At 48.4% G+C, this 14,296-nt stretch overlaps 1 protein-coding gene across 2 annotated transcripts in view; it reads left to right on the top strand.

The window, feature by feature from the left end:
* Window positions 1-13,954, top strand: part of ANKRD16 (ankyrin repeat domain 16) — a 29,137-nt gene extending 15,183 nt beyond the window's left edge. Inside the window, exons 8-9 of one of the 2 annotated variants that reach the window (XM_025395868.1) lie at window positions 6,370-6,372; window positions 13,679-13,954. The gene's annotated coding sequence lies outside the window, so the exon portion shown is untranslated. Of the gene's footprint in view, window positions 1-6,369; window positions 6,373-12,186; window positions 13,145-13,678 lie in introns of those variants that run through there. The other variant, XM_025395867.1, reaches the window with a different exon arrangement.
* The last annotated feature ends 342 nt before the right edge of the window (window positions 13,955-14,296 follow it).

Below are 14,296 nucleotides of genomic sequence, written 5' to 3'. Positions count from 1 at the left end.
TGGATTTTTCCTTCTGCCTTTTCCATCTCTGCCTCTGCGCTCCTCTGTCAGGCCGACCCTCCATGCTCATGTGTACCAGCTTCTGTCTCCAGCATCTCCCTCATTCTGGGTTTTCTCTTGAAGCATTGTTGTCCAGGACTCGGGTTTCAGCTACACCCTAATGTCAGTAACACTCAGATCTCTCTAGCCCTTACTTTCCAACACCTGTTTACATTTCTGCATGGATGTTCTGAGGCCGCCTCATATTCAGTTTATTCAAAACCCAGCCTTCCCCACAACCCACTGACGTACAGGCCTGCATTCCTGCCTTGGTTGATGGCATCACAGCTCACCCCACCGTGTTGGAAAGCTGGGGGTCAGTCGTGACTCCTCCCTCTTCAGGAGTCCCTGCGGAGGCCTGCTGCTGGGCGGCTCTCTAATCTGCCTGTTCCACACCATCCCTACTGTCACTCCTAGAGAGTGGCAGCCATGTCTTAAACACGCCTCTCCACATCCTCAAATCCACCCTCCACACGGCTGCCAGGGCGTTCTCGCTAATGTGACCAAGGGCATTGATTGCCAATTGTGGCTTAACGTGCCTCCCAGAGCAAGTACTACACTTTTGCCAGGATTTCTGATTGCCTCAACTAACGCCCACTTCTGCCAGGGCTATCAGCTGGTCCTAAAAGCACACCCGCTCCCATGGTGAGTGTGTGTTATTAAAATAAGCTCAATCAAAGCAGAAGTCTCGGCCGGGCGCGGTGGCTCCCGCCTGTAATCCCAGTATTATGGGAGGCGGAGGCGGGCAGATCACGAGGTCAGGAGATCGAGACCATCCTGGCCAACATGGTAAAATCCCATCTGTACTAAAAATACAAAAATTAGCTGGGCATGTTGGCACACGCCTGTAATCCCAGCAACTTGGGAGGCTGAGGCAGGAGAATCGCTGGAACCCGGGAGTCGGAGGTTGCAGTGAGCCGAGATCGCCACTGCACTCCAGCCTGGCAACAGAGTGAGACTCCGTCTCAAAAAAAAAGAAGTCACTGAAAAGAGATGGAAAGAGGTAAAGGTTGTAATGACTTGAAAATAGCGAGGACCTAACATATATTACCACAACAATTTATACCAGAAAATACACAAGACAAGATGGAAAGGCTCACAGAATGGAAATGAGATGGCAAGTCAGGCGAAAGCCTGAGGGAACTATAGGGAGGGTGGTCAGACAGTGGGAAGAGGGAGGAGCAAGCACTGAATTGAATTTAACCTGGGACGTTGCTAGAATTCACCAGCAGGTGGCAGACCAGAAAAATGTCCCTTTTAATCTCTGACTTTTGTTTGTAAAGCCTATTGTAAAATACAGAAGATAGTAAAGGAGAAAACAAAAATAATCTATAGTTCCACCAGCCAGATGAAACTACTCTTATTTCCCCTTAGTCTTTCAAAATGCACATAGGGCTGAGCACAGTGACCCATACCTATAATCCCAGCACTTTGGGAGGCCGAGGCAGGCCTTGAGGTCAGGAGTTCGAGACTAGCCTGGCTAACATGGTGAAACCCCATCTCTACTAAACATACAAAAAGTGGCCAACCATCCTGGGCACGGTGGCTCACACCTGTAATCCCAGCACTTTGGGAGGCTGAGGCAGGCGGATCATGATGTCTGGAGATCGAGACCATCCTGGCTAACACAGTGAAACCCTGACTCTACTAAAAATACAAAAAAGTTAGCTGGGCATGGTGGTACGTATCTGTAGTTCCAGCTACTTGGGAGGCTGAGGCAGGAGAATTGCTTGTACCCAGGAGGCGGAGGTTGCAGTGAGCTGAGATCGTGCCACTGCACTCCAGCCTGGGCAACAGAGCAAGACTCCATCTCCAAAAAAAAAAAAAATTTAGCCGGGTGTGGTGGGGCACGCCTGTAGTCCCAGCTACTTGGGAGGCTGAGGCATAGAATTGCTTGAACCCAGGAGGCAGAGGCTGCAGTGAGCCGAGATCACACCACTGCACTCCAACCTTGGCAAGAGAGTGAGATTCCGTCCAAGAAATAAAAAATAAAATGCGGGGCCGGGTGCAGTGGCTCACGCCTGCAATCCCAGCGCTTTTGGAGGCCAAGGAGGGCAGATCACGAGGTCAGGAGATCGAGACCATCTTGGCTGACAACGGTGAAACCCCATCTCTACTAAAAATAGAAAAAATTAGGTGTGGTGGCGGGCACCTGTAGTCCCAGCTACTCAGGAGGCTGAGGCAGGAGAATGGTGTGAACCCAGGGAGCAGAGCTTGCAGTGAGCTGAGATTACACCACTGCACTGCAGCCTGGGCAACAGAGTGAGACTCTGTCTCAAAATAAATAAATAAAAAATAAATAAAATGCATACAGTTGAGCTGATGCTGTATATGCAGTTTTTTGCTTAAATTTGTTTATTCATTTTGGAGACAGAGTCTTGCTCTGTCACCCAGGCGGGGGTGCAGTGGCACAATCTCGGCTCACTGCAGCCTTCATCTCCTGGGTTCAAGCAATTCTCATACCTCAGCCTCTTGTGTAGCTGGGATTACAGGCGCCCTCCACCACGCCTGGCTAATTTTTGTATTTTTAGTAGAGACAGGGTGTCACTATTTTGGCCAGGCTGGTCTCGAACTCCTGACCTCGAGTGATCGGCCCACCTCAGCCTCCCAAAGTGCTGGGTTTACAAGTGTGAGCCACCATGCTTGGCTCTCTAACTTTACATTACAAGCAAATCCTAATGCTCTTTAAAACTTTGTGAATGTCGTGTTTCATGGCCGTCTTATGCTCCATCGTATTGCTGTCCGTATTGAGTCGTGTGTGTTGCCTCTTTCGTTGGTTTCTATTTTGTTTTTAAGATGTAGACAGAGTAATCAGTAGAGCTCTGTCAAATTCAACTGGAGGCAAGGGTGGCAGGTTGGGGACGGAAACGGCTGTTGGATTTGATTACCGGAGGTTGGGCCGTGCGAGTGGGTGGGAGACATGGGCTGCACGGGGACCTGAGCAACTCTGCGCCCTTGGCTGCATTGTGTGATGAAGGAAAGGAAAGAAGAAAGCAGTTTGACAGGACAGTAGTTTTCTCCGAGAGGATGAGTGAGGGGATGAGCGTGTGGCATGTTTACAGACTGGGAAATGAGCCCAGAGAGGGAGGAAGCCAGCAGTGAGGAAGTGAGGGCTCTGTGGGAAGGCCCTTCGGAAGGCGTGGAAAGTAGGCTTAGAAGCCCTTGGGAAGCTCAGTTCCGGATGAAGAAGGAGCATTTCCTTCTCAGAGGCATGGAGGAAAGAAGCAGGGCAAGGAGGAAGAAAAAGTCCAAGGCAGAGCCCACATGGGCGCCTCATTGAATGCCAGTATCTTGGAGGGTGGGGGATTTGTGGAGCACGTTCAATGGATAATAATGTAGACTTATATTTGGCAGTTTTTACACTTTTTAAAATTATACTCTTTCAGTTGGAAAGAGTGATGTGATTTTTTTGTTTTGTTTTTGAGACAGAGTCTAGCTATGTTGCCCAGGCTGGAGTGCAGTGGTGCGATCTCGGCTCACAGCAACCTCCACCTCCCGGGTTCAAGCGATTCTCCTGCCTCAGCCTCCTGAGTAGCTGGGACTACAGGCACGTGCCTCCACACCCGGCTAATTTTTCTATTTTTAGTAGAGACGGGGTTTCTCCATGTTGCTCAGGCTGGTCTCGAACTCCCGACCTCAGGTGATCCACCCACCTTGGCCTCCCAAAGTGCTAGGATTACAGGCGTGAGCCACCACGCCCGGCCACGTGACGTGATTTTTATCGAGAATGAAACGAGATGGGAGTGAGGGCTGGCCACTGCCAATCCTGGTAACGACAGGGACTTGATTGGCCTGTGTGATTAACCTACCCTGCGGCATTCGCAGAACCTGCCTCCCTCCACCATGCTGAAAACGTGATTGACTTGATACTGAGGACAGGCCTGGGCGCTCCTGGGAAAGCACGGGGAGTGGATGCATTTATGAGCCCATGCCCTGTGCAGCTTCTGGCCTGAGCACAGCAACAGGAGGGGCCTGCAGGCATTTTGACCAACATGACACCTCTTCTGGCTTCACCATAAGTGAACCAGGTCTCTTGTTCCCTCTTCCTACTCTGGAAGGCCCAACGCATCCTCAAGGGGAGTGACACCATGGGGGTGTTTGAAACAACATTTTAAAAATAGCAATGGCTAGGCACCGTGGCTCACCCCTGTAATCCCAACACTTTGGGAGGCCAAGGCGGGCGGATCACTTGAGGTCAGGAGTTTGAGACCAGCCTGGGCAACATGGTGAGACCCTGCCTCTACAAAAAATACAAAAAATTAGCTGGGCGTGGTGTGCCTGTAGTCCCAGCTACTAAGGAAGCTGAGGTGGGAGAATTGCTTGAGCCCAGGAGGTCAAGACTGCAGTGAGCTATGATTGCACTACTGTATTCCAGCCTGGGTGACAGAGCAAAACCCTGTTTCAAAAAAAAAAAAAAAGCAGTAGGGAGGGAATGAGGGCTGGCTGGTGCCCAGGTAGAGTCGCAGGGAGGAGAGGCCCAGAGCCAAAGCTTACCTCACTGTGTGGGTGCACTGGGGGCCTCTGCGAAGCTGATCTCACCGCATGGGTGCACTGGGGGCCTCTGTGAAGGGGTCAGTGAGGAGCTGGACAAAGATCAGAGCAGGTTTGAGAGAGAATGGGAAGGCAGGACCTGGAGCTGGAAAATGAAGCAGTGGAGAGGGATGTGGATCGATGTTTTTCGTTTCTTTTTTTAATGGAGCAGATTTTTTTTTAATGTTTTTTTAATGTTTCTTTTTTTAATGTTTTTTTAATGTTTCTTTTTTTAATGTTTACAGATTGCTGAGAAAATGGTCCAACAGACAGGAAGTGAGGAGGAGGAATGAGTCTAATGTCCCTATGAAGCATCTAGTAGAGTCTTGTTAAAATGCAGATTCCTTCAAATGTAGGGATCCTGAAAAAAAGAAAAATGCAGATTCTCAGAGGGAGAGAGTCCAGGGGTGTGGGGGCCAGTCAATAAAACTATCTACTGGATACCGTGCTGTCTGAGTGATGCGATCCTTACTGCAGACCTCAGCATCACGTGATATACACAGGCAACAAACCTGCACATGTATCCCCTATATTTAAAATAAAAGTTGAAATTAGAAACTTTTAAAGATGCAGATTCCCACCCACCCACCCCTCCGCCCCGGCAACCCCCAGCTGCTTCCAGCTAGTTCCCAGGGGCGGCCATGGCTGCTGCATTGAATAGCTTCTTGTGCACAAGGGCAAATATTCGTGTTTACCCTGCCAGTTCCTCCCCAGCCTCAAGAGGGAAAGCCAAGCAGAAGGGCGCTGAGCAGGAGCTGGGGTACTTGGTACTGGGAGACACCGAGCTATCTTCTGGGTGCTTGGACTCTTCAGTGAAATAGGAAAGCAGGTGATTGACCGAGAGTGAGGACGCAGTATAAGAGGTCTGAGGAGTTAGCGAAGGATGTGAAATAGTCCGTTAGGGGAGCAAAGGTCTGGGCAGTGCTGCTCAGGCCCCCACCTTGCTGGAGACAGGTGGCTGGGCAGCCCCAGAGGGTTGGGCCTGTAGGTCCAGGGTGGAGTCTAGGAATTTGCATTTCTTTTGTTCTTTTCCTTTTTGTGATGGTTTTACTGAGGTATAATTGGTACACAAAGCTGCACATCCTTGATATGTACAGTTAATTCAGACATATTTGTGAACCTAGGAAACTATCACCACAGCCAAGGCAGTAAACACATCCCTCACCTCCAAAAACAGGATATCCAATCTTTTGGCTCCCCTGGGGCACATTGGAAGAAAAATAATTGTCTTGGGCCACACATAAACTACACTATCACTAAGGATAGCTGATGAGCTTTAGAAAAAAAAAAAATCGCAAAAAATCTCAATGTTTTAAGAAAGTTTACAAATTTGGGTTGGGCCGCATTCAAAGCCACCTGGGCCACAAGTTGTACAAACTTGTCCAAAAGTTTCTTCTCACCCCTTCACTTTTTTTGTCTTTTTGTGGTATTGTGTCTGGAATTTATTCCTTCTGGTGGGTTCTTGGTCTTGCTGACTTCAAGAATGAAGCCACAGATCTCACAGTGTTACAGTCTTAAAGATGGCATGTCCAGAGTTGTACGTTCCTCCTGGTGGGTTCATGGTCTTGCTGACTTCAGGAATGAAGCCGCAGACCCTCGTGGTGAGTGTTACAGCTCTTAAAGGTGGCGTGGACCCAAAGAATGAGCAGCAGCAAGATTTATTATGACGAGTGAAAGAACAAAGCTTCCACAGCATGGAAGGGGACCAGAGTGGGTTGCTGCTGCTGTCTGGGGGTGGCCAGCTTTTATTTTTCCCTTATTTGTCCCCGCCCACATCCTGCTGATTGGTTCATTTTACAGAGTGCTGATAGGTGCGTTTATAAGCCTTTAGCTAGACACAAAGCGCTGATTGGTGCATTTTTAGATTGCTGATTGGTGCATTTACAATCCTTTAGCTAGACACAGAGCATTGATTGGTGCATTTTTTACAGAGTGCTGATTGGTGCATTTACAATCCTTTAGCTAGACAGAAAAGTTCTCTTTCTAGAGTCCCCACTTGACCCAGGAAGTCCAGCTGGCGTCACCTCTCAATCCGCCCTCTGAACAGGACACCCCAGCTGCTGTTGGAAATTGGGCAATGACCACTAGCTACTTCCTGTTGGATAGGGGTGGCAAAGGGGCCCTGCAGTTGTAGTGTCCTCCAAAGGGGATCCCTTTAGGCCAAAGGGCCAGCGGGTTGGTCCAGGGGTCCTCAGTAGAAGTTGTTAGTTGAGCTCATTTGGGGTTCCATTTGTAAGACCATCTGTAGCTTGATGGCCTCAATCCTAGAGGAAATAAATTTGACAAGGAGGTTAAAAATACAGTGCCTGAAGGCGAATAATAGCAAGCTGGCTCCCCTAGAAAGGGGAGAAGTCATGTCACCCAACTCCAGAGGTTGGTATAAGAGTTTGAAAGGCATTGTCTGATTTCAGAAGCCTTTTCCTGTAAACACCAGGCGGCATCTCGTACTATCCCTGACTGGTTAGTGTAAAAGCAACACTCTTCCCCTAAGAAGGTGCAGAGTCCTCCTTTCTCAGCAGTGAGGAGGTCTAGGCCTCAGTGGTTTTGGAGAGTCACTGTTGCCAAAGAGTCTATTTGGGATTGTAGTTACTATTCTTACTGGATAGATTTTATTTCTTGCAAACTGAGAAACCCTGTGAAAGTGTGTGGTAGTAGGATAATGAAGTAGATAAATCTGCTATTCTGGTTCCTGTAGCAGTGGCCATTCCTAACCCTATAAGTAAGGGTATTCGTTGTATGGCTCTGAGCTGAAGGAGTTGAGCTTGGAGGGGCATTGATAGGGTCTGATTTCCATAAGATTAGAAGTTAGGATAATACTTGTTACACTGTTAACTTTTAGCAAACTTTCCTTTTGTTGAAAAACTTATAAGTTTGGGATTTTAATTTTTCTTTGCTATTAATAAAACCTCGTTCAGTCCATAGTAACTTAGAATTGGTATAGATGGCTCCTTCCTGATTCTGTAAGTACTTTAAAGTTTGGCTGAGTGCAAACAGCTCCCACTTTTGAGCAGAGTAATTATTAGGCAATTTTCCTAACTGCTTCTACAAGAGTTTCCTTATCACTTACTGAATACCCGTTGTGTCTTTTTTCCTTAATCTCTGGGGAGGAACCACTGGGGAGGAACCATCTATCATCCTGTCCTGAAGGGAGTTCCTCCTAGGTCTGGTTGGACCTTTGTATGGTAATTAGTTAAGATTTAGATCCCCTGTGAGGAAACCTGCTGGGTTAATGATTTTTGATAGGAAGGCTATGGGTTGTCAGTGGCCTCAGTGCTTTCAGGCTACGCCCTTGCTTACACTGACAACAAGGTGGTATTGGAGTGTTGTAGGGTAACAGAGAAGACCTTCAATTATCAATTATAGGGTTTAAATTTACCCTGGCTTTTAAAGGAATAGGGGACACTGTTTTTTCTTTACTACTTCCATCTCTCTTTCCTTCTCTTTGACTTCTTTGTCTCCCTCTCTCCTCCTGACTCCCTCTTTGTCTGTCTCTTCCTCTCTTTGACTTTCTTTCTCTCTCTCTCTGACTCTTCTTTTTCTGTCTCTTCCTCTCTCTCCTTCTCTCTTTGACTTTCTGCCTCTCTGTCGCTTCCTCTCTCTGTCTCCCTTTTTGACTCCTTCTTTGTCTCTGTCTCTTCCTCCCTGTCTCTCTCTCTGTCTGTCTCTCTTTCCTTTCTGCTGGTCTTTCCCTGCCTCTTCCAGCCACTCATGCTGCTGTTTTCCCCTCTCCTTCCCCTTTTTGATGGCTTCGGCAGCGTAAGACTGCCACCTCCTTGGGTTTTTGCACCGCATGCAATAACTCCATGATCTCCTTGTGGTATTTAATGGGGACTCCCCAGAGGTTAGGAATCCCCTTTCTTTCCATATTGCAGCATGGGCATGTAGGATTAGATAAGCATACTTGCTATCTGTATGCACATTTATTCTTCTTCCTTTTCCCAGTTCTAAGGCTTGGGTAAGTGCCACTAGATCTGCTAACTGGGTGCTGCACCCTGGGGGAAGTGGCTTACTTTCAAGTACTGTTACATCATTAACTATGGCATAACTTGCCCTTCGTATCCCATTCTCCACCACAAATGAACTTTCATCGGTATATAGGTTAAGGTCAGGATTAACTAAGGGGACTTCTAAGAGATCCTCCCAGGTGGCATAAGTCTGGACTATAATTTGTTGGCAGTCATGCTCGATTGGTTCCCTATCCTCTGGGAGAAAAGTGGCAGGGTTGAGGGCCACACACGTACGTATTTGAAGCACCGGTCCCTCAAGGAGTAGCGCCTGGTATCTAAGTAGGTGGTTGTCTGATAGCCATAAACTTCCTTTGGCACCTGGTATGCCATTACATCATGAGTGGTGCAGACAGTGAGATCCTTTCCTTGTATTATTTTGATAGCCACTGACACTAAGATGGCCACTGCCGCAACTACCGGTAAACAGTGAGGCCAGCCTTTTGCTACTGCATCAATTTCCTTACTTAGGTATGCCACTGGTTGTGGGGTTGTCCCACGAGTCTGAGTAAGGACCACAAGAGCTATTCCTGCTCTCTCTGTGATATATAAAGAGAAGTGTTGTCCTGTGGGGAGGCTTAAGGCTGGAGCTTGAGTTTGTTCCTTCCAATGCCCAGACTTCAGGGTTGATTCCATCCTCAAGCAGGGGACAACAAATAGGTAACTTGTCCCCCATATTCATGTAGATAATAGCTTCAGCTTTGGCTAATATATCCCTCTCTAACAAGGGTATGGGACTTTCAGGCATAGCAAGAAAATCATGTGAAAAGAGCAAAGTCTTCCAATTACAACTGAGGAGGTGGGAGAAATACCTGGTTACAGGCCGTCCCAGGATTCCTCGGATGGTAACGGACCTTGAGGACAGCTGTCCGGGACAGGAGATTAACACTGAGAAAGCCACACCAGTGGCCAGGAGGAAGTCGATTTCCTGGCCCTCAAAACGTACCCTGGGCTCAGTGAGGGTGATGACATGAGCTGGCGCTTGCCCCGGGCACCCTCAGTCCTGTTGTTGGATCATCTGGTTGAGGGCTTCTGGCCCGGAGAACCTTTGTCCTCTGGGGCAGTGCACCTTCTGGTGATTGCCTCAGCATAGTGGACATGGGTGAGGGGGCAGCTTGTTTCTTGTTGGACAATCTTTTTTAAGGTGTCCTTGCAAGCCACACTGGTAACAAGCCCTACCAGGTGATGGCCTGCTCCATTTTCTGTCCTCTCTGAACCACCAAGGTTGTTTGTCTGAGGGCCATGACTAAGGCTGCAGCCTTTCTCTGATCTCGCTTTTCCTTTTCGGCCTGTTCCTCTCGGTCCCTATTATAGAACATCAAGGTTGCCAGGTTTAATAAAATGCCTCCAGATTTTGTTCAGGGCCCCGGGCTCGCTTTTGGAGCTTTCTCCTGATATCTGTGGCTGACTGGATAATAAACTTATCTTTTAAGATCAATTGAGTGAGTCGGGTGACAGGGGAGTGTATTTTCTTAAGGCCTCCCTTAGTCGCTCGAGGAAGGCAGAAGGATTTTCTTCCTTTCCCTGAGTTATGGTGGACATCATCAAATAATTCATGGGCTTTGTCCTAATTCTCCTTAGTCCTTCTAGAACACAGGTCAACAGATGTTTATGACTCCAGTCCCCATGATCTGAGTCGAGGTCCTAGTGGGGATCCATACTGGGGACAGCTTCCTGACCAGTAGGGAATTTGTCCCTTTCTTCAGCTGTCATTTACTTGACTAAGATACCAGGTATCTCCAAACTCTCGGGCTGCAGCCAAAGCCGCATTCTTTTCATTAAAGGCCAGGGTTTGATCTAATGACATCTCTCCAAGTGAGATCGAAGGTTTGCCCTAGACACTGTAAGACATCTGTGTACCTATCGGGACCATCTGAAAACTTCCCCAGGTCTACCTTGATCTGCTTTAAATCAGAGAGGGAGAAGGGGACATGTACCTGGGTTGGGCCAATTCCCCTCCCACTACAGCTTGAAGGGGACATAACCGATAGTGGGGGTGGGGGAGGTTGTGGTCCCTTGGAGATTTCTTTGCTTGTTTCCTTCTGGGCGGGCGAGATTAGAGGAGGCTTATCATTAATAGGGGAGCTATAGGGAAGCTAGGATATGGAGGTCAGCTGAGAGGTCCTCTTGTGGGATGTAAATTGCAAGCTTTGCATAGTTGTGGATTCTCCTTCGATGAAAAGAAAACTTGGACATAAGTATTTCACTCCATCTGCCGTCCCTCGTACAGAAAAGGTCAAGCTGCAGGATAGTATTGTAATTTATACTTCCTTCAGGTGGCCATTTTTCCCCATCAGAGAGAGAATACTGGGGCCAGGCTGTAGTGCAGAAAAAAATGAGCTGCCTCTTTTTCAGGGTTTGTGGGTCAAATTGGTCCCAATGACTTAGGATGCATTTCAAGGGTGAGCCTGTTGATGCCTGAGTGTTTCCCATTGGGGTCGCCAAAATGTGTCCAGAATTTATTCCTTCTGGTGTGTTCTTGGTCTGGCTGACTTCAAGAATGAAGCCGCGGACCTCGCGGTGAGTGTTACAGTCTTAAAGATGGCGCATCTAGTGTTCATTCCTCCCAGTGGGTTCGTGGTCTTGCTGACTTCAGGAAGCCACAGACCCTCACCACGAGTGTTACAGCTCTTAAAGTTGGCACAGACCCAAAGAGTGAGCAGCAGCAAGATTTATTATGAAGAGCGAAAGAACAAAGCTTCCACAGTGTGGAAGGGGACCCGAGTGGGTTGCTGCTGCTGGCTGGGGGTGACCAGCTTTTATTCTCTTATTTGTCCCCACCCACGTCCTGCAGATTGGTCCATTTTACAGAGTGCTGATTGGTGCGTTTACAATCCTTTAGACACAGAGCACCGATGGGTGCATTTTTACAGAGTTCTGATTGGTGCATTTACAATCCTTTAGCTAGACAGAAAAGTTCTCCAAGTCCCCACTGGACCCAGGAAGTCCAGCTGGCTTCACCCCTCAGTATGAACCTTTAATATGAGCTCTGCCGTCTAACTTTGTGAGCGCACAGCACAGCAACATTCACTGCAGGCCTCGTGCTGCCCACCCATCTGGAGGACTGATTCTTCTGGCACAGGGGAAACTTGATCTGATTGAGGGCAGCTCCCCTTTCCCTCTCCTGTGGGATCTGCTTGTCTCCCAAGTTCCCAGGTAATGCTGTTGTGGACACTGCATTGGGGAGGCCTCGTGTTGAAAGCCCATGGAGTCAGGGACATGGCAGTATCACCAGCTGTATGGGGCAGCTGAGGGTCCCTGTCCTGCAGTTTTCTCCACCACGGTCAGCTGCTCCGGGACAGTAGGTGGAAAGTCAGAATTCACTAAGATGGGGACTTTTCCAGGCAAACAAAGCAGAAGGGTCATTTAGCACAGTGTCTGGTACGGGGGAAATGCCTAAAACAAACAGCTTGTTACTATCCAGCGCCAGCCTCGCCTTCCCTCCTGCCTTCCAAACGCGCATGGGACCCTCCCTCTCTGACTGTGCAGCATGTAGAGCCAGGGCCTGTGGCCAGCAGCCCTGAGTCCAGCTGTGGGGACTTGCGCTAGCTGCTTGCCCTCTCTGAGCTTCAGTTTCATCTGTAAACTAAGATGATAATAACTTTCTTCACAGAGTTGCCGGGAGCCTGAGCACCTTTCGCTTTTCGGCTCAGAGAAGGCAAAGTGCAACTTGCTTCAGTCATCCTGAACCTGAGTTCAACCGACTGCAGCCGCCTATGTTTGACCCCAGTGAGATCCAAGTCGTATATCTGAGGTGTGTCAGTGGCGAAGTCGGTGCCACATCTGCACTGGCCCCCAAGGTCAGCTCCCTGGGTCTGTCTCCAAAAATGGTTGCTGATAACATCACCAACCATTGACTGGAAGAGTCTGAGGATGACAGTGAAACTGACCAGCCACAACAGACAGGCCTAGACTGAGGTGGTGCCTTCTGCCTCTGCCCTGATCGTCACAACCTTCAGGAACCACCAACAGACAGAAAGAAACACAAAAACATGAAACACAGTGGAAGCACCACTTTTGAGGAGATTGTCAGCATTGCCCAACAGATGCAGCACCAGTCTTTAGCCAGAGAACTCTCTGGAACCATTAAAGAATTCCTGGGGGCTGGGCGCGGTGGCTCATGCCTGTAATCCCAGCACTCTGGGAGGCCGAGGTGAGAGGATCACGAGGTCAGGAGATCGAGACCCTCCTGGCTAACACGGTGAAACCCCGTCTCTACTAAAAATACAAAAAAATTACCTGGGTGTGGTGGCGGGTGCGGGTAATCCCAGCTACTCGGGAGGCTGAGGCAGGAGAATGGCGTGAACCCCAGAGGCGGAGCTTGCAGTGAGCCGAGATCACGCCTCTGCACTCCAGCCTGGGTGACAGAGCGAGACTCCCTCTCAAACAAAAAAAAAAAAAAAAAAGAATTCCTGGTCATGGACTGCCCAGTCCGTGAGCTGCAATGTTGATGGTATCACAGATGATACCAACAGTGAAGCAGTGGTTAAAGAGTAAAAAGGAAAATATTTTCACAAAGGGTTATCTGATAACCAAAAAAAAAAAAAAAGACATTGCATCTAAGCCACTTAGCACCGTGTCTGGCATGTAATAAATAATAAATGTCAATGGTTCTCAAAGAACCCAGGAGTAGAAAAAGCATTTAATAAAAATTAGCTCTTGGCATAATCTCTTCATCCCCGCCCAGCAGAGCCTCAGACGTCTTCCAGGTTCACAAAAATTAATTTCTCCACCCCTGTTCCTGCTTTGCACTTTGTAGCAATTATCACATGGTTTGTCTAATGTTAGAACTATTTATATAAGTGGTAGTCAAGGCCACTGAGTCATGCATCCCTGGAGGTCAGTTACTATTTATTTTTTTGAGACAGAGTGGCTCTGTCGCCCAGGCTGGAGTGCAGTGGTACAATCTTGGCTCAGTGCAACCTCCACCCTCTGGGTTCAAGTGATTCTTCTGCCTCATCCTTCCAAGTAGCTGGAATTATAGGCTCCCACCACCACGCCCTGCTGATTTTTGTATTTTTAGTAGAGACTGGGTTTTGCCATGTTGGCCAGGCGGGTCTCAAACTCGTGACCTCAGGTGATCCACTTGTCTCGGCCTCCCAAAGTGCTGGGATTACAGGTGTGAGCCACCGCACCCAGCCTGTCAGTTACCTTATCTTACCTTACAAACCCCAGAAGGCTGCACACAGCTCCTGCACATGGTACACCTTCAAGGAATTACCCATGGATTTGAATAAGGTTATATATGATGTAACACTCATGTGCTTTATTTCATTTTTAGTGAGTTTATATTCTAAAATATTTACTCCTGGTGAAAAATAATTCAGACGGTACAAATACAGATTATTCCAAATAGGATCATATAATACTCTTGCAACTTTTTAAACTGAGTACATTAAGGCCGGGCGCGGTGGCTCACGCCTGTAATCCCAGCACTTTGGGAGGCCGAGGCGGGTGGATCACGAGGTCAGGAGAGCGAGACTATCCTGGCTAACATGGTGAAACCCCGTCTCTACTAAAAATACAAAAAACTAGCCGGGCGTGGTGACGGGCGCCCGTAGTCTCAGCTACTTGGGAGGCTGAGGCGGGAGAATGGCGTGAACCCGGGAGGCGGAGCTTGCAGTGAGCCGAGATCACGCCACTGCACTCCAGCCTGGGAGACACAGCGAGACTCCGTCTCAAAAGAAAAAAAATAAATAAATAAACTGAGTACATTGTTTCTC

This window comes from Theropithecus gelada, chromosome 9, assembly GCF_003255815.1.
Source record: "Theropithecus gelada isolate Dixy chromosome 9, Tgel_1.0, whole genome shotgun sequence".
In the NCBI taxonomy this organism is placed as follows: domain Eukaryota; kingdom Metazoa; phylum Chordata; class Mammalia; order Primates; family Cercopithecidae; genus Theropithecus; species Theropithecus gelada.
Note: the sequence above shows the minus strand (reverse complement) of the source record. Positions and strands in the feature narration are given on the sequence as shown.